The 19,105-nt window shown below is 41.2% G+C and overlaps 5 long non-coding RNA genes across 6 annotated transcripts in view; 2 read left to right on the plus strand and 3 right to left on the minus strand.

The window, feature by feature from the left end:
- Positions 1 to 306: 306 nt before the first annotated feature.
- LOC138224202 (uncharacterized) lies at positions 307 to 936 on the minus strand. Its single transcript, XR_011182557.1, has 2 exons — positions 846 to 936; positions 307 to 491 (listed from the first exon to the last, which is right to left on the minus strand). It is a non-coding gene; the product is annotated as an uncharacterized lncRNA (long non-coding RNA).
- The window catches only part of LOC107078950 (uncharacterized), a 385,366-nt gene continuing 366,965 nt past the window's right edge, over positions 705 to 19,105 (plus strand). Inside the window, exons 1-2 of one of the 2 annotated variants that reach the window (XR_011182555.1) lie at positions 708 to 1,016; positions 3,043 to 3,198. This is a non-coding gene — a long non-coding RNA (uncharacterized lncRNA). Of the gene's footprint in view, positions 1,017 to 3,042; positions 3,199 to 19,105 lie in introns of both variants that reach the window. The other variant, XR_011182556.1, reaches the window with a different exon arrangement.
- On the minus strand, positions 5,149 to 6,309 carry LOC138224325 (uncharacterized). Its single transcript, XR_011182785.1, has 3 exons — positions 6,232 to 6,309; positions 6,027 to 6,077; positions 5,149 to 5,425 (listed from the first exon to the last, which is right to left on the minus strand). It is a non-coding gene; the product is annotated as an uncharacterized lncRNA (long non-coding RNA).
- Positions 8,973 to 9,845, plus strand: LOC107078962 (uncharacterized). Its single transcript, XR_011182712.1, has 3 exons — positions 8,973 to 9,168; positions 9,470 to 9,572; positions 9,758 to 9,845. It is a non-coding gene; the product is annotated as an uncharacterized lncRNA (long non-coding RNA).
- LOC107078971 (uncharacterized) lies at positions 11,759 to 13,520 on the minus strand. Its single transcript, XR_011182789.1, has 4 exons — positions 13,440 to 13,520; positions 12,672 to 12,852; positions 12,471 to 12,587; positions 11,759 to 11,904 (listed from the first exon to the last, which is right to left on the minus strand). It is a non-coding gene; the product is annotated as an uncharacterized lncRNA (long non-coding RNA).

The raw sequence follows: 19,105 nt of genomic DNA on the forward strand, positions 1-19,105 counted from the left end.
AGGGGGCTGTGATATTAAGAAAATGCAAGCATCACTAAAGAACTATTTTAGCAATAGGAGGTGTCCCATCACCCAGTTGCTTGTGCACCAACTGCATGCCTTTGTGTACATTCAAGCAACAGCTGGAGTTGTACAACTGCCATGAACCACCCTAAATTCATGACTGACAGGCACCCCGAGCAGCCTGCACGGGCAAAGGAAACACATGTAGGCTCATTAAACAAATGGGAGAATAATACCCTGTTGAGATGCGCTCTTCCTACATAAAGTGACCCCACTAGGATACCCAAACAAATTGGTTTAAGAAACAATCCAAGGACACCAGTTTATTGCAAAAATTGAACAAAAAGAAACCGTACAGTCGTAACCCGGGCGGCTGTTATCCAGACGCTCCGGCGGTCCGCAGTCTGGAGCTCCAGGAGAGGAAACGCTCCAGTCAGGACAGCCGGCCGGAGAGACGGTGGGCACCTGGGACCGTGAGGCGAGTCCGGCTGCTCGAACAATTGAGAAAAAGCGTTTTTAATACCTATAGTCGCAAGTTCTGCCTCTCGCCTTAACCTACACAGTTAACAGCACATTTAGAAAGCAAAAAAAGTTTATTCGCAGGGAGGTGTTCAACGGAGCGAAACCGTGTTTTACCCGTACTGACCATTTCCCTGTGGTATTTCCCCCCACCCTCTGATTAAGTGAGCGCAGCTGTGGGCTTCTTCACTATCTACTGCGTTGCCATGCTGAGAAAAGTCAGTTAGTATCTGGGATTTGTCCGACTTCAAACACAAAGCTCTTTCTTTAAACCCGAAAGCAAGAGGCTCTGCAAGCAGAGTGCAGACCGGTTGGATTCTCACCTTCGAACTGACCGCTCATCTGTCCAGTTTCACGCCACACGGGAGCTCTGCGTTTCGGCGTCCAGGCTGTTGTAGAGGACAGGAAGGCCGGGGAGCTGGAGAGGAGGAACTAGGGAATAAGACACCTGCTGGAACACCACTAACAGACCTGAGCAAGCATTAAAGATACAGGTAGCCATTTTAGATAGTAGCAACAACGATCCGTTCCATTTCGCCTGTTAAAAGATAAGAAAGTTACTGGTTTAGTTTGAGTTCAACGTCTCTTTGAAAGCCAGCAAACCTTTTTTAAAAATGCAGTTACTTATCGCCTTCTTAATTATTTTGAAGCTCTGATGCCTTTTCTTGTTTCATTTTGAACTTTTCCCATCTACATAGGAAGAAAACTTGTTAAACATTCTGCTACCCAAATAAAGCGATCGGTGCAAAGCCGCTATTTAAGGACAAAGACGCAATATTGCTGCCAGAACAATTTTTAAGGGAGACTAATTGAAGGCGGATAAAGATTAATCACACCTGGCTCTGGACTGTTAATTAATTAGAAATGTGTAAAACATGGACTGGATCCTGGAGTTGACATGGATCCCTCAGTCTTTCCGACACAAGTAACTGGAGTCAATCCCGTTCCATACTTTTAACTACACCGCTGATGAAATAACCTTATTAAAACTTTAATTGAGGATTTAGGATTTGTTTGCAGTTTAATTCAAAATACAATATTCATCCCCATCTAACATCAATAGTAAGAGGTTAGAAGGTAGCTACACCCTTACACGAGAAACAGTTTCAGAATTCCCGTCTTTTAGCTTTGGGTCAAGCAGTAAGAATTATACTGTTAGTGTTTGACAGTCAGTCTCACCTGTGATTACTGTACTGTGATTACTGTACTGTACGCCACTCACTGACCGTGGTTCCCTTTTCACTGTAGAACCTGTGTATACAGTGTATAATACGGTATAGATTTTTAATGCCTTTTTAAAGTAATCAAAATGAATTTGCGTCTCTTAGAGATTACACTTATGAGTTAATACAAATCTCCTAAACACCTGTCGCACTCTGCTTCCACTAGTTTATTGTCAGTTGTCGGATATTCCTAAACAACACCTTCATTACCTGCACTGTGCACTTGACTACAATAACTTTCACGTATTATAGTTCATGAAATAATGGCGTCTCTCATAGTAATAATAAGAAGCGATGTGATGCCCCATTTATTGCAAAACTAACTTTTACATCCTTGTCACTGTTCTGTTTTCAATGAATACACCAGTTCACTTTCTAGTTACATGCATGGCTTTTTATTTTCAAATCTTTAATCTTTAAAGTTCTATGTGGAACCTTGTCAAACGCCCATGGAAATATAAATATACTATGTCGAGACACCTACTGTTCTTAAGGAACTAAAGGGATATTCTGCCCGGACACCAGCTGGAGTACAAAACATGTAAACCAATTTAATCGCCCATGTAGTTTTTTTAAAGTTGTCTTTAGAATCATTAAAGACATTTTGTTTAAAAAATAAATTAATGCTTGATGAGAGATAAGACTGGGGAACCGCCTCATCTCGGAACTATGACTTGATTTTAGTCTGAATAAGAGATGTACATGGCCGGTATTCTGCATGGCCGGCCTGGTGGCTCCGCGGGCTGAACCATCGGACACGTCTAAAGTTCAGAGAGCAGATCGACTCCCGGAGAGTCGTGTGAGTTAAAGTCGAGCCCCGAGCCTCCCCGTCAGTCTGAGACCTAATTCCCGGTCTGAGACCTAATCCCCGGGTGAAGCTCTCATGCTGTCGGGGTGAGTTTGTCGGAGTGGCTGTTCTCTACCACGCCGGCCGTTTTGGGGGGCTCCATTTTCGGGGCCTTCCAAAACAGGGCAAATGGGGGGTTTAAGACCTTTATAAATGCATAGATCGGAATTCAATTCGAAAAAGCAGCCCCTTATACCACTGAGACACCTGCAGGACAGGTGTGGCACTAGCAGTGAGAGAGAGGTGCAGTCCTAACTAGGAGCGACAGGGGTCTCTCTCCAGCACGTTTCTCTTGATTCGACCAGCTGGCCGCAAGCTAAACGAGCCCGGCAAACAGGTCGGGCGAACAGTTTCGTAGGAGAATGTCACTGTGTTAGGTTGTCTGAAAATTCTTGGCCGTTATATACTTTATGTATGATTTGGTGAGTTCAAGTTTCTTTTTATCTTCAGTAGCGTGAGTGTTGAGTCCTTGTAACCGAGCGCACAGCTGTCATTCAGGAGCCGAGCCCGCCCCCAGAGTGTCCTTCCTCAGCGGACACGCCCCGTCCACCTGTTCCACAGGTGCGCCCGGCAAGATGGCAGCGGGGAGAGTTTCTGCGGCGTGAGGTCCGTTTGCGTTTAATGTCGCATTTTCTTATTTTAAATACAAAAACTCAAATTTCACTTTGTGGAAGGCTTGATAAAATGTATTGCCCTTGCATCATTTGTTAATTGCATTTGTTTTTGTTTAATTTGTGTTTTAGGACGCCGAAATGAGTGTTCTGTCCATTTGAGCGTGCTCTCGAAGTTTTAAAAGTCTGCATTCAGCGTTCTTATACTACCTTTCATGTAAGTATGTTTTGTAAGACAATGTGTGTTTCTTTTAACGAAAAAAGGGTTTTATTTAATCTTCAAACATTTGCTTTCTAAAGTCAGCAGCTGTGAAATCTCCGTTTGTCGGATTCGGGCTATAATAACGCTTTCCACTCCGAAATGATAAAATATTGTAAAGGTTTAATTTACTAATTCGTTTGTTTTTTATATCTCCAGGTGACAAAATATATCAGAAACGTGGCTTCAGTTATGAAAAAGTGTTTTTTTCCAAGGTAAGTTATATTCCTGCTTTGCACTCTACTATTTAAATAGTATATGAAAGACAATGCGTATTTCCAACATTTTAACACCAGAACGGGTTTATACTAACTATAGAACTTATTTTCGTTTTGTTGTGTTTTTGTTGAATAGAAAAAGAAACGCTAAGGCACTGGTTCTTTTTTTATGTTACTTTTATTCATTTATTGAATTCACTGGGCAAAGATGGATAATGCCGACACATTTTATCGATGGTTTTCAAAGCAGAGTTTATTTGAATATTATACACGCTGTAAGTGTTACCTGGTCTTGTATTTACAAGTAGCATCGAATTTCAATGTGGCTGAACGTGTTTTCTAAGTAACGAAAACGTAGGACTGAGATGTATTGGTGATTTCAATTTGTTTTTTATATTTCTTTATTCCCGCATTTTATTTAAACAGTTAATAGACTTCAGAACTTCAAGTGAATCGATTCTGCAAGTCCGATATCCTGTTAACTTGATCCTTTTCCTTTTGCCTTCAGTTCTGCGGCTCCTGGTTCTCTGCGCTCCGGCGATCTCCTTCCCAGCTCCACTCCAGCAACTCGACGAGCGTTGGCCAAGTTCTTCTCGACAATGTGTGCTTTTTGTTACATTTGATTTTTGTTACCAGTGGCTTGATCTGTAATGTCCCGATTCAATGCTGTATTTTCTTTACTTGCATGTTTTCTGTTGACTGCTGCTATTGTATGTGCTTTGAATTCTGCAATAAAAACTCTCATTTCATTGTCTACATTGTCCTGTATTTTCGAAGGTGTGAAGTGTTGTCTTGCGCGTGCGCCACGCACCGCAAGGCGACAACCCATCGCACTGACCTGGAAAAGTGCGAGGACGCCCGCCTTTTTAGATAGTCTGGGGGGGAATAGGGTCCCTAGGAGGGAGCGTGGGTCTAGCCCTAGGGGGAGGAGAAGGGAGGCTAGCTCTAGCCAAGTCCCCTCACTCCCAGCAGGAGGGGAAGGCAGGCTGGAGATGGCCTCGGCCCGAGAGAGAGGAGGCACCCAGGGCGGACTCAGCCTATCAGTCACAGTTGCAACTGACAGCTTTCTAAGTCCACACCCCAGGAGACCTGCCTCTCTGCAGGGACCAAAGCCACCACCAACCTGCCATCCTCTCCTGCCGGGATCGAGTGGGCCTGGCTAGAGCCGCGGTCAATCAGCCAGCCCCCGCCTACCCCTCTCCAATGAGGGGGGGTGGGCGAGGCTCGGCTTGATTGCTACCAGACCCCGAGAGAAACCCCAGATACTAAGTTTTTTGGCGGGAAAATCTGGACACGCTTAAAAAGGGGGTAGCCTTTGACCTTTTTAAGTCAAAAAGCGATAGGGGGTCCCCTTGCGGCCACAAACTGTAAGCAAAATCTCTCCGCCAAAAAACTCACCAAGACCGGGGGTTTTCAGGGCCAAGGGGGTACAGAACTCTGCACAAGAAATCAAAGAACAAAATCAAGGTTCAATCAACAATTTATTGAGCGAAAATGGCATACAAAACAAAGCATTACAATACGTCGGATGCACAGGCTTCAAAGTGAAAATGAACATGCATTTCAATTACAAAGTGTCAAAGCACGGCTACATTAACGCAAAATACTGATACAAGTCAACAGAGTAAGAAAACATTTGCAAACAACTACAGGTTAAGATACAGAAACACACAGCACGTTACTGTTTCTCCGAGTTATCAGTCGAGGCAGCGACCGGAATGAAGACTGGAACTTCGTTGCATTTCCTGCAATAAAACAAAAATCAGTATTAACTTTCGGTTACAAACAATCTCGAAATGATCCCAGCTAGTTAGACCGAGCTTCTGTATTGAACGGACACGTTCAGAAGATTTACAAGAATAAAGCGCTTAGTCTGGTGTAACTGAAAATGCTCCTGTTCAAAGAGGGTATTGAAGCAGTTACATGTCAAGTGTGAATACCCAAAGCACAATACAGCTACGGGGTGTCGATTGCAGACTCTCATTCTTTTTATGCTTTCCGTTTGGATAAGCATTCTTTTTCTGAAACAATTTAGTTAACACAAACTATTCATCCATATCGTTATAGGCTCCGTCGTTTTGTGATGCAATTCGAAAGCCTAAACGGTTTCTGAATATTCTATTAGACGCATAAAAAAACGAAATTTATCGTTTAGTTTAGCAGAAAACGGTTTCTATAAACAGCAGGCCTACAATGTTGTCGGGTCAAAACCATTTCTGCCGGGGAGAAATCAAGTATCTCCTAGTTTGAGTCTTTTTTTGACAAGGTGCATCACATTTCCAATAACAATTCTCGGGAGATACTTCACAATGATACGTGTAAACGAATAAAAAGGTTTATACTTACATCGGTAATTCCAGTAGCTGAGCCAAGCATGTCCTGCCCGCAGACACCAAACTGAAAACATAAGAACACAAGTATTTAGACGATTATTTAAAGATAATTTAAACCAAGGTTTCTTAGCAGCAAACAGCGTTTTAACCAGGGCAGATGGCGCAAAATATATTTAATGAGATACTTGTAAAGAAATGAATAAAATGTTTATACTTACTTGGATAATTACAGCAGCTGAGCCAAGCATGTCCTTCCCAAAGACAGTAAACTGAAAACACAAAAATGCTGAATTTTGAATTTAAAAACCATGTAAAGTAATAAGTATTTGTTGCAAGCTTTTTTTACCACAAATATAAGAGCACAAACGCACAAAATGCTCTGGAAAGTAACGAAAAAAAACTACAAATCTAAGTAACCTATTTCGGTTTGGAAACATGCACACCCTTGATTTTGTGAACAAAGACTTAAATTAAAAATGCTATTTAGTTCCCAACGTAAATACTTGTTTTAACCCTTTTTCTGTGATGTTTAAACTACATTATTACATGAGTTAAACTTGATCTACATTCAAACTAAGGAAAAATAAAAAATAACCATAAAAGACGCGGAACAAACGCACTCAGCTCCGCTCTCTCCAGCAGAACCTGGCGCACAGGTGCGCGGGGCGTGGCCTGCGAGAGATGTCATTCGAGTGGGCGTGGCCACAGTCTGACGTTGCAGGCAGCTTTTTTCTTGGCTCCACGTGAAAACTTATTAAAGATATCGACCTTGTTTACAGAAGCCCCCATGAGTTACAAGTTTCAATATCCTTTTTCCCCATGGCCATCTGAGTAATCACAGTTAGTGCATGAAATCCCTATTAGTGTTTGAGAGCCACAGGAATGTGAATGAAAGGATTTAGAAACACGCAGGCGAGCTGTGGGGTCGAGGACACTCACTGTGCTATAACCTGGTCTAAACTCTGCACCAAGATGTCAGATTTTACATGTGTAAACATTTATCATGCACTCAATTTACCACCTTTCTACTTCTTATTAGTCATGCAGCTGATGTGTCCATGTAATAAGTTACAGGAACATGAGAAAGTTCAAATAAGAGGACAGTATTTGATCCATGTAGCCCTTTTGGTTACTGATATCAGTTTGATTGGATAATCTCATGCAGCCATTGCTCGAAAGAAAACAGTATGTTGATTTAAAAAAAATGTCTGGATCGCCTGTACCATTCTCCCACAACTCTTTGTGTAAAGAACTTTTAAATACAGTTCCCCATGACATCCTTTCACGTTTCCCTTGGGTCATGTCAAAATTGTAAATACTACTTTACATGCAATTTTTTTAACTGGTTAACTGCAGCAACTACTTGACTCATTAGCATAACACTAGTGCACTGTACTGAGGTACATGTTATATTCCAATAAACTCAAAATTCTTAGCCTCAGAGTAACCCCACCAGTGCTTTTGAAGAGTCGGAGCCTACCTGGTGGGAGATGAACCATTTCCTAAGCAGGTCTAGAGCAGGATCAGTGCCAGAGGCAAATGGTGTCCAGGACAAGACTCCCAAGTACTGCGAGAGCTCAGGCGCAGACTCTGGGAGCTGGTGAAAGCAGCAGGGAGGAAGAACTCAGTCAAGGAAAGCTGGCTGATTGCAAAGAGGTGTGTGAGGCCATGAGGGTAGTGGCTGCCACTATGGACACCAACAGGCAGAACTGACTCTCCAGACACCCCTCACAGCCTGCTGGGGAAGGGTCTTCCCAGTTTTTCTTTCTTTACACACACTCTCCCCCAAGAGTGGTGATGATCACAGCCCACTCATCTGGAGACCCTGGACATGTGGAGGACATGTCTGGACCTCCAGCCCCTGGACTCTCGGTCCTCTCCGATCTGCTCTGAGACCATGCCTTAGGCTCGTCACGTCGTCACACCTCACATGACCAGCCAAACCCCTGGGTTTCCAGGTGCCTAAGAAGGGAGGACCAGGAGGAAACAGTGGTGACGCCACATTTATAGGGCTAAAAAGAGGTTTACAGAAATCATGAGAGTAAACTGAGAAACTCATATATGGGGTTGTCTGAGTACATGAGGAGACCATAAGCAGAAACAAATAAAATGTTATTTCAGGCTCAGGTCATGATTGAAAAAAGTCACCCTGCTAGTTTGTTTAAATGTCGACTTACCAAAGCACCAGTCCAGTTCTCCGTGAAAACAGAAGGAGGCTGTTCAACATGAAAAATCAGTTAATAAAACATCAGCCAATACAGGGCATCTAAAGTACTGGAAGGAATTCTGTCTCTCAAAGTAATGCCTCAATCTCCTCAGTTAACTAAAATTACAACATTCTCATCAAACATTGTTATTGTTTTAAATACAGAGGACTCTATTAGCAAAGCATGTTTTTATAATGGGTCTGGGGCACTGACTTTCTCCTTTGCGATACATCGACTGAGAGCACCATTCCAATCATAGCAGGCATCAACAAGTGTTCTGACATAGGAAGAGAAATAATATTGGGCACTGAAACGAATGTGTAAGGGTTATAAATCACAAATCTGTATATGTATAAAGGTAAAAACTGTGTAAACCATAATCAAATCATTCTCTTTCTCTCTTAATCTATTTCTGAAATAGATTGAGGTATGCTGTGTTGAAGGGTTTAAAAAGAACACACTGAATGTTCAGGGAAAATGTATTAAAGCAATGTCATAGTGTCCTTGAAGGCGTCTGTAGGCACCTTCCATTTTGGCTCAAGCCCAGGCTGTGGTGTTTCTGAGCCAAGATGGCTTCTGAGCAGGCAGGGATCTGGAAGCAGGTGTGCAGTATCGAGCTGGACACACCTGGCCATTCCACATGAGGATTTTAGGGCTTTTGGTATTGGTTCCCATGGATTTAGCCAAACCCCTGTAATTAACAAAGAGGCTTATAAAAGTGAAGCCTTGGAGAAACACTTCTACATTGTGTCTTCAGTGGAAGAGGAACATGAGACTTTTCATTGTGAGCTGTGTTGCCAATATTCCTGTTTCTAGAATACTGGGAGCTGTTTGGTGAGAAGAGCAAAATGTCAGTGGCTTGGAAAACTCAACCAGCCCACTGTTCCTGAAGCCAGTTAGTTGATCCTCTGTGGGACTTGACAAGCTGAGCTGTGGCTTGGAAATGCAGTAAGTAATGCTGTCCAGTAGGGGGAGCCACATGTGAGATGGTGTATGAAAAGGATGTTTGAGCCAGCTCATGGGTGGGTTGAAGTTGAGTGAACTGCCACTGTGGAATTCCTAGTTGATGCTGAAGGTAGGACATGTTCAGGGTATTTCCTGTGTCAAGTGCTGTCTTTCCTCATTGCTTAACGTGCTCTAGATGAGGGGTTAGCTGGCTGCTCTTTACTCCCTCTGGAGGCAGTATGTCCTTAAGCACAGAACTATGAAATCCTCTGTACAATTAAAGTTAATTGATCTGTCTTTAAAGGCAGGATGCCCGGAAATCCCATCCCATCTTGACAGCATGCTGTTGTGGCAAAGTGAGATTCCACAAACATCCCATTCCAAAGGACTGTCTTTCAGCTCTTGAGGTAAACTGTATACCAGGAAGAGCCCAGTGTGTTTGACTTTAGGACACAAACCCAGCTTTATCCTGCTGCACAGCCAGTGAGGAGAGAGCCCAGTTGGGGCACTGCTGTACTTGCCTCGGCTGTTGAAATTGGATGGTACTCTGGATAAAAATCAGTAACAATCTAGTCTTGTTGCTTTCTTGCAGCAGTACCTTACCTGGACAAGTCAGTGGGAAGATATGGAGGACTTCCCATGGCAGCTCATGCTCTCCAAGCTTGGAGAAGGAGTCGGAGTGGCCTGAGGGGGAATGTTATTGAACTGTTATTCTGAGACCATACTACAATGACCAGCAAACTCAGGACTTCATGTAACCTTGGCCGAAAAAGGAGCCCTGTTGATCACATGCGGAAGACTAGAGATGGGTGGCTGAAGCTCGCCAACAGGAATGGGACATGCTCCAGTAATGTGGGACAAAGATGGTGTGTATGGTGATCCTCTGACCTGTCATGATTCTGTAACTATTGTCTGAGCAATAAAGTCAAGGTGTCACTGGACGTTATTAATTTCTACAAACTGTTGGGGTGGATGTGGTTCAGTCGGAGGACAGTCATTGATAACCATGCCTTGGGGAGTAGGATTTCGTAGGCATCAATGCCATGTGAAGGAAAACGTTCCCCCATTTAATGAGGGGGAAGTTGGGGATGCATGTACAGGTAAGCACTAACCAAGGTGGTTTCTGTTCTGCTGTTGACATTGGTAATGCACAGATGAAAATAGCCATAGCCTCATCCTTGCAACATCAACCCTCTGAAGATGCCTTTTCTGCAAGAGCAGAGTAGGCGTCACTAGACTTCATTCTGCAAAAATGTTAAATGAGTTAGGTTACACAAGTCACCCACTAGTTACGTGGGACTAGTAGGGTAAGTTGTTCTCTTATTACTGACCGTACCGTTTTTGTTGCAATGGAGCAATAACGAGTCACAGAGGTTCGGTTCGGTTCTCCTGCGCCGTTGGAGGTGGGATTCTTCCGCAGAAATAAAGTGATACAGCTCGGAAATCTAAGCAACACAACCGCCACTTCCAGCCGCACAAACGAATACGACTGGTTTGAAGGGGGAGCAACTTCAGTGAGCGCCATTAGGCTGTAAGGAAACTGTAGTACATGCCACTAACGGAGAACGTCCACAACCACTGACTCTTAAAGTAGGTGCAACAACTGTAGCCCCTCAAATAACAACACGTCCATTTCCATCATTGCGCACAAATGTTACCTATACAAAAAATCAAAACCGCGATCTGCTCGCTTACTAGTCAGAAAGCTCTCCCTATGAAACTATAACATTTAAAACGGGGAAATAAATGCTTCGTTATAGGACACATGTTCAAACGCAAACCTACAGCTGCAGACTATTTGCGATTACTGCAGTAGTAGTTACGTACCCTTCTCTGGTACATTTTTATCAAATGCCTTTTTTCAGTTGTATTCTAACACGAAACAAAGTAATCACGGTCTACATATGAACTTACTGCTGGGATGAGTTGAAATGTTCTGATTCAGAGCTGCAGTTCGTGCTAATCACAATAACGGCGATGCTGAGCGCTCAGCGCCGCACTGAGCACAAGTTCAGCTGGGCTCCAGCTTCATTCCGCACGTTTCTCGTTGCAGCTGAGCTCAGAGGTGGAGATGAGATCCAGATTGTACTGTATTAACTAGCCCACAACCGCCTGCTAAAGCCGAAAATTCGTTGCATGTGACTCCACACGATTAAATGTTTCTCAGCGATTTATACAGCCAGGTACACTACACTTACTGCACTGTAGATGCTGTCGGCTCTCTCTCCCCTCTGCCGCTGAAGGAACTGCCCCAAGAGGATGAGCTCCACCCCCTTCGGCACCTACTGTACCAACGCTCCATCGAAATTATCCAGCTCCATATTTCACCATTAGATTATTCCCCCCTAACAATTTACTTAAGCATTATAATGGTTTAATTTTAGGGTAAAAGTAAAACCTTCAATTATAGGACTGAACTGAAATAACAAGCCTGATGTAAAATGAGCATCGCAATTTATACTGTAAGATATTCACACTCTGCAATATAATGACAATGTTAGTACTTCAGTGCACCTGAATCCCTGTGGGGTTCTAGTGTGAGGAATTGAAGGTACAGAACAATGAAAGATACTTGATTTGTGCACGGTTAATGTTTATTTCACAACAAGGAATATTTACACCCTACAAATATCTTTAGTTCTTGGCGGTGAGAGCTGCCTTGTGTCCGGAAGCTGAGTGTGGAGCAGGGTCCTCTTCATTAGAGAGCAGGTCATTTTCTGTTCATTTCCCCAGGCTGACCTGGAAAGGGGAACAAGAGTGAATGAAAAACCTGGCGTTTCTTAGTCAAAGCCATTGGGTTTCACACTGAATTGACAATGAAAGATACAAATCATGAAGATGACAGAACTGTATGCATTAGTACACAACTGTTTTGTCACAATATCATTTTCTATAGAGTGAAGATCCCTCAGAGCTCTACCCCCTGACCCCCGAGCCAGTAGTGGGCACCCCTCAGAAATGCCCACTGTCAAGCTGGTGGACATTTGCCATGTGCTGAGTCCACTGTGCCTTTAAGAAGCTTCAAGTCTACTGCAGGAGAAACACTGTTCCTGCATCCTGAAAGGCTCCCAGCAAGCCTATTGTCTAGTTCACACGGTTGTCTACCAGCCCACTGATTCTATTTCTAACTGTTATGCACCTTGTGTCACAGATCCCTGATAACTTCACTCTAAAGTGGTAAAGAAATATATGGATTTGGAGAATAATGAAATCTGTTTCAATGTCAAAAAGGTGACTAGTGTAACTGATTATTAGGGAGTGGGCTGTGAGTTCTAATGCCAAGCATTCAGAAGAAGCAGATCTACCTGTTCCTGTGGGGGTGTTGTGCTCAATGGTGGGGCCAACAACAGGACGAGTGGCTCTTCTGGTTGTTCCAGTTGTCTTGGTTGTAGGGGTTTTTGTGGAAGCCCAGGTCTTAGATTCTCCTCATGAAATGGGGAAAAAGGAATAGATTAAGCCTTGAAATGACCGCTCAGGAGACATATCCTGAAGCCCTGGTTCAGTACCTGGTATGTGAAAGGAAGGGAAACCAGTGAATGGAGTCTGAAAGGAGATTTACTGCACTCATAAAGTCTGTTGATCTTCAGGATATCCGTAGTGGTCAGCCAGCTGCTCTGACCTATTTTCCTGTTGCTGTCCGGAATGGGTACCAGTGTTTTCAAACCACTGTGTTTAGCAAAAAATCCCCTGAAATGAAAAAAAGTCTTTATTATTTTTCAGCTTTATCATAGATCAATGTTTCTGACTGTAAACAGCTCAATGTAACACCAGTGGAACAAGTGGAACCATGTTTTCCTTTCTGAGAAATACCCAAAAGATGAGAAGAGAAGAGCCCTTATGTTATAAGGTTTAATCAACAAATCACTGTGCTTATTCAAGAAGAATCTACTGGGGTTTGCAAAACCAATACATGAAAACCCATTATTTAATAAATAATGAACACATTCAAATCAGTTGAGATTATTTTTTAGAGACTGTGTACATGTAAATTGCTTACTGTTACACTGTGGAAGAGAATATGCTGGTCTCCTTTCAGAAAAGGATCATAAGATCTAAACATACATAACAAAGGAAAACCTCTCCCTATAGAAAGAATGCAAGATCAGTAAAGGCTCCTGGTAAATATGACAGATGTTGTAAAGACATTTAATCATTGATTACATTCAGCTTTTACCCTGCCTGTTTTCTTCAATACAGAAAGCTTTCTGCATGTTCTGAATAACATGTGAGATTCCTTCATTTCCCAATGAGAAGATACTGAACATTTCACTTACGATTTGTAATGAAGAATTGAGTCATAGTCATAAGGAGTGCCCAGGTTATTGGTGACTCTCTTAACAAACTCACTTTCAAAAACTCAGAATTCTGGGTCTATGACGTATGGTATGTACACAGCTCCATCAGAGGACTTGGGCCAGAAGCACTGTCGACCGCTGGGAAGATCAGAGCGCTCCTCTGGTTGGAGTAGGCAATATCTGTAAGTCTGATGGAGTGGCTTGATGTGAAGGGCATTGCTGGAACAAAAACACAGAAGGTAGAATCCATTAAAATCTCTCGATTTAATTAGAAACTGGGGTTTCCTGTCATTAGAAATATTGACCATTCCTTTGAAGTTGAAGAAAGTGAGCTATAATATGATCATTTATACACAACTGAGACTTTTGAGTATTTGGTTCCAAACATCAGAACCACTTGTAAAATTTAATTTGTTTGCCTGCACTCTTTTTAAATGTTGATTTTCTATTAATGAGAGTATTTGAATATGCATTATTTAACTTTTTCCATTTAAATAATATTAGAAAATTAAGTGCTACCAGACTGAGTCTAAGTAAAGGTTATCTGATATGAGAAGCCTATACTGTAGGTTAACTAGTAAATTTAAATGTGCATAATTATCTGTACCAGGTGTTTTAAAGTTAATATCCCTGAAAGTTTACAATCTGAAATGCTTTTGATTAGAACTTCCATTAAACCACTTTAGCAAAGCATTGATATTCATTATAGCACTTCATCTTCAGTTGTGGGGCAGCTTTAAAAACCTCTTTCTCATTATGTATTATCTATGTATATTCTAAAGCAGTGACTGTCTCTTAAAACTACTTGCTTTATCCTGTCCTTCTGGGAAGCCAGCTGACACTTGAGAATAATGAATGACGATTTCCACAGAGTTCACATTAATAATCACTTCCATGGCAGAAACTTCATCACCTGAGACACCAGGGCACAAAAACATTAGTTAATTCTGAAGAGGTGGAGGGTAGAGAAATTGTTTGGAGTAAAGTGCAATACACTTGAGAATATAAGCTTGAATGCTGTAGGTTAATTCAGCTCAGACATGATCTTATCAGTCTGTTATACAGTGTGAACCATCACAACAAAAGTGACATAACCCACCAAACAGAGAGGGGAGAATTTGTCCCTTTTTAGTATGCATTACTTTAATCATTATGTCAATTAAAAACATATCATTGCAAATGCAAAAATTTGAAAGCAATAATCACTTTCTTTCAAACTTTAGCTTTTCGAACAAGTTGGACAACAGTGTCTTACAGGAAAAACCAGTGTACTGTATATGGCCATATATGGACAGAAAAAAACATGAAGATACCATAGAAATATGATGTTTCCTAAGAATAAATCCTGTCCGAAAACGAAGCCATGCAATCAAAAACTGCCTACATTTGTTAGAATCCTAACCCTAACCCTAGCTGGGGACTTTGCCTAGGTTAGGGTTGGGGTTTAGACCATCTTCAAAAGACTTTCCAGAATCTCTCACTGATCTGGGAGGAAAATAGACTGCACTAAATCAAGATATTCATCTTAAACCACCTCACTATACCAAACAGAATGTGGCATGAACTGTAAAATTCTATTGTTGAGAAGTAATCTGTTAGGAGACATTTCACGTGAAATTCCCTTCTCAATGAGCGTGGTTTCAGGCTTTATTAGTCTATGAGTCAAGAATACTTCATCAGTACTGGCTTCATTAGTTAATTTGCCTTTGCATTCAATGCAAATGCAAGAATTTGAGAGCAATAATCAGTTTCTTTCAAACTTTAGCTTTTAGAACAAGTTGGACAACAATGCCTTACTGGAGATACCAGTGTACTGTATATGGGCATATATGGACGGAAAAAAACATGAAGATACCATTGAAATATGATGTTTCCAAAGAATAAATCCTGTCCGAAAACACAGCCATGCAATCAAAAACTGCCTACATTTGTTAGAATCCTAACCCTAACCCTAGCTGGGGACTTTGCCTAGGTTAGGGTTGGGGTTTAGACCATCTTCAAAAGACTTTCCAGAATCTCTCACTGATCTGGGAGGAAAATAGACTGCACTAAATCAAGATATTCATCTTAAACCACCTCACTATACCAAACAGAATGTGGCATGAACTGTAAAATTCCATTGTTGAGAAGTAATCTGTTAGGAGACATTTCACGTGAAATTCCCTTCTCAATGAGCATGGTTTCAGGCTTTATTAGTCTAAGAGTCATGAATACTTCATCCGTACTGGCTTCATTAGTTAACTTCCCTTTGCATTCAATGCAAATGCAACAATTTGAGAGCAATAATCACTTTCTTTCAAAATTTAGCTTTTAGAACAAGTTGGACAACAATGCCTTACTGGAGAAACCAGTGTACTGTATATGGGCATATATGGACGGAAAAAAACATGAAGATACCATTGAAATATGATGTTTCCTAAGAATAAATCCTGTCCGAAAACACAGCCATGCAATCAAAAACTGCCTACATTTGTTAGAATCCTAACCCTAACCCTAGCTGGGGACTTTTCCTAGGTTAGGGTTGGGGTTTAGACCATCTTCAAAAGACTTTCCAGAATCTCTCACTGATCTGGGAGGAAAACAGACTGCACTAAATCAAGATATTCATCTTAAACCACCTCACTATACCAAACAGAATGTGGCATGAACTGTAAAATTCTATTGTTCAGAAGTAATCTGTTAGGAGACATTTCACGTGAAATTCCCTTCTCAATGAGCGTGGTTTCAGGCTTTATTAGTCTAAGAGTCATGAATACTTCATCCGTACTGGCTTCATTAGTTATTTTCCCTTTGCATTCAATGCAAATGCAAGAATTTGAGAGCAATAATCACTTTCTTTCAAACTTTAGCTTTTCGAACAAGTTGGACAACAATGCCTTACTGGAGAAACCAATGTACTGTATATGGGCATATATGGACGGAAAAAAACATGAAGATACCATTGAAATATGATGTTTCCTAAGAATAAATCCTGTCCGAAAACACAGCCATGCAATCAAAAACTGCCTACATTTGTTAGAATCCTAACCCTAACCCTAGCTGGGGACTTTGCCTAGGTTAGGGTTGGGGTTTAGACCATCTTCAAAAGACTTTCCAGAATCTCTCACTGATCTGGGAGGAAAATAGACTGCACTAAATCAAGATATTCATCTTAAACCACCTCACTATACCAAACAGAATGTGGCATGAACTGTAAAATTCTATTGTTCAGAAGTAATCTGTTAGGAGACATTTCACGTGAAATTCCCTTCTCAATGAGCATGGTTTCAGGCTTTATTAGTCTAAAAGTCATGAATACTTCACCAGTACAGGCTTCATTAGTTAATTTCCCTTTACATTCAATGCAAATGCAAGATTTTGAGAGCAATAATCACTTTCTTTCAAACTTTAGCTTTTAGAACAAGTTGGACAACAATGCCTTACTGGAGAATCCAGTGTACTGTATATGGGCATATATGGACGGAAAAAAACATGAAGATACCATTGAAATATGATGTTTCCTAAGAATAAATCCTGTCCGAAAACACAGCCATGCAATCAAAAACTGCCTACATTTGTTAGAATCCTAACCCTAACCCTAGCTGGGGACTTTGCCTAGGTTAGGGTTGGGGTTTAGACCATCTTCAAAAGACTTTCCAGAATCTCTCACTGATCTGGGAGGAAAATAGACTGCACTAAATCAAGATATTCATCTTAAACCACCTCACTATACCAAACAGAATGTGGCATGAACTGTTAAATTCTATTGTTCAGAAGTAATCTGTTAGGAGACATTTCACGTGAAATTCCCTTCTCAATGAGCGTAGTTTCAGGCTTTATTAGTCTAAGAGTCATAAATACTTCATCCGTACTGGCTTCATTAGTTGTTTTCCCTTTGCATTCAATGCAAATGCAAGAATTTGAGAGCAATAATCACTTTCTTTCAAACTTTAGCTTTCCGAACAAGTTGGACAACAGTGTCTTACAGGAAAAACCAGTGTACTGTATATGGGCATATAAGGACGGAAAAAAACATGAAGATACCATTGAAATATGATGTTTCCTAAGGATAAATCCTGTCCGAAAACACAGCCATGCAATCAAAAAACTGCCTACATTTGTTATTATCCTAACCCTAACCCTAGCTGGGGACTTTGCCTAGGTTAGGATTGGGGTTTAGACCATCTTCAAAAGACTTTCCAGAATCTCTCACTGATCTGGGAGGAAATTAGACTGCACTAAATCAAGATATTCATCTTAAACCACCTCACTATACCAAACAGAATGTAGCATGAACTGTAAAATTCTATTGTTGAGAAGTAATCTGTTAGGAGACATTTCACGTGAAATTCCCTTCTCAATGAGCGTGGTTTCAGGCTTTATTAGTCTATGAGTCAAGAATACTTCATCAGTACTGGCTTCATTAGTTAATTTGCCTTTGCATTCAATGCAAATGCAAGAATTTGAGAGCAATAATCAGTTTCTTTCAAACTTTAGCTTTTAGAACAAGTTGGACAACAATGCCTTACTGGAGATACCAGTGTACTGTATATGGGCATATATGGACGGAAAAAAACATGAAGATACCATTGAAATATGATGTTTCCAAAGAATAAATCCTGTCCGAAAACACAGCCATGCAATCAAAAACTGCCTACATTTGTTAGAATCCTAACCCTAACCCTAGCTGGGGACTTTGCCTAGGTTAGGGTTGGGGTTTAGACCATCTTTAAAAGACTTTCCAGAATCTCTCACTGATCTGGGAGGAAAATAGACTGCACTAAATCAAGATATTCATCTTAAACCACCTCACTATACCAAACAGAATGTGGCATGAACTGTAAAATTCCATTGTTGAGAAGTAATCTGTTAGGAGACATTTCACGTGAAATTCCCTTCTCAATGAGCATGGTTTCAGGCTTTATTAGTCTAAGAGTCATGAATACTTCATCCGTACTGGCTTCATTAGTTAACTTCCCTTTGCATTCAATGCAAATGCAACAATTTGAGAGCAATAATCACTTTCTTTCAAAATTTAGCTTTTAGAACAAGTTGGACAACAATGCCTTACTGGAGAAACCAGTGTACTGTATATGGGCATATATGGACGGAAAAAAACATGAAGATACCATTGAAATATGATGTTTCCTAAGAATAAATCCTGTCCGAAAACACAGCCATGCAATCAAAAACTGCATACATTTGTTAGAATCCTAACCCTAACCCTAGCTGGGGACTTTGCCTAGGTTAGGGTTGGGGTTTAGACCATCTTCAAAAGACTTTCCAGAATCTCTCACTGATCTGGGAGGAAAATAGACTGCACTAAATCAAGATATTCATCTTAAACCACCTCACTATACCAAACAGAATGTGGCATGAACTGTAAAATTCTATTGTTCAGAAGTAATCTGTTAGGAGACATTTCACGTGAAATTCCCTTCTCAATGAGCGTGGTTTCAGGCTTTATTAGTCTAAGAGTCATGAATACTTCATCAGTACTGGCTTCATTAGTTAACTTCCCTTTGCATTCAATGCAAATGCAAGAATTTGAGAGCAATAATCACTTTCTTTCAAACTTTAGCTTTTCGAACAAGTTGGACAACAGTGCCTTACAGGAAAAACCAGTGTACTGTATATGGGCATATATGGACGGAAAAAAACATGAA

The sequence above is a fragment of the Lepisosteus oculatus genome, chromosome 19 (genome assembly GCF_040954835.1).
Source record: "Lepisosteus oculatus isolate fLepOcu1 chromosome 19, fLepOcu1.hap2, whole genome shotgun sequence".
In the NCBI taxonomy this organism is placed as follows: Eukaryota; Metazoa; Chordata; class Actinopteri; order Semionotiformes; family Lepisosteidae; genus Lepisosteus; species Lepisosteus oculatus.